Source organism: Abrus precatorius, unplaced genomic scaffold, assembly GCF_003935025.1.
Source record: "Abrus precatorius isolate BTA unplaced genomic scaffold, Abrus_2018 Scaffold5, whole genome shotgun sequence".
In the NCBI taxonomy this organism is placed as follows: domain Eukaryota; kingdom Viridiplantae; phylum Streptophyta; class Magnoliopsida; order Fabales; family Fabaceae; genus Abrus; species Abrus precatorius.
The window spans coordinates 22206047-22206949 of record NW_020874395.1 but is presented as its reverse complement, the minus strand read 5'-3'; the positions used below and the strand labels follow the sequence as shown (position 1 = coordinate 22206949).

Here is a 903-nt window from a genome sequence, read left to right as displayed (position 1 = left end):
CTGTGCAAGAAAAGTCTCAAGAATTTTGGCTTCATATCCTCCTCTCCTTGTAGGTTGTCTAGAATTAGAATTTTGGTACATAAATGAAGCCATCATCTCTGTAATTCCTTCAATGATTTAGTATTCAATGATCCTTCCACAGCTACGTCAATCATGGTTCTAGTGGTTGGACTCATTCCATTATAGAAAGTTTCCAGCTACATCCATTCTGGTATGTAATGGTGTGGACATTTTCTCAACAATTCTTTATATCTCTCCCAAGCTTCATACAAGGATTCTCCTTCTTGCTGCACAAATGATGTGATCTCACCTCTTAATTTAGCAGCTTTGGATGGTGGAAAATACTTGGTAAGGAACTTATTGACAAGGTCTGCCCAAGTGGTTATGCTTCCTTATGGTTGAGCTTGCAGCCAGCATTTAGCTTTATCTATTAATGAAAATGGAAATAATCTCAATCTAATTGCATCCTCGCTGACTCCATTTATCCTTATTGTGTCACAAAGCTGCAAAAACTTAGAGATATGTAAGTTAGGGTCATCCAAAATTGAACCATAAAATTGATCTTGCTAAACTAAATGAATTAAAGCTGGTTTTATTTCAAAATGGTTGGCTTGTATGGTAGGTTTGACTATAGAGGAGTTATGTCCATGCATATTAGGCACTGCATAATCCCTTAAAGTTCTCATCATGTTTTGTTCAGCCATTATCTTCTCTTGAGGTGTTGGTGGTGTAGGAGAAGGAATTTAAAGTTCTTTCGATTTACGAGTAGAAGGTGTAGATTCCAATTCTTGCTCCTTGCTTGTTGAATTTCCTGCTCTCAATTTGTTTCTCAGCCTTCTTAGTGTTCTGTCTATATTCGGATCAAACACAAGAGCAGCTTTGTTTTTGTTTTTCCCACGCATA

At 37.1% G+C, this 903-nt stretch overlaps 1 non-coding gene across 1 annotated transcript; it reads left to right on the top strand.

Annotated features, from left to right (window-relative positions):
• The first annotated feature begins 213 nt into the window (after positions 1 to 213).
• On the top strand, positions 214 to 320 carry LOC113868279. The gene has a single exon (XR_003505300.1). It is a non-coding gene; the product is annotated as a small nucleolar RNA R71 (small nucleolar RNA).
• The last annotated feature ends 583 nt before the right edge of the window (positions 321 to 903 follow it).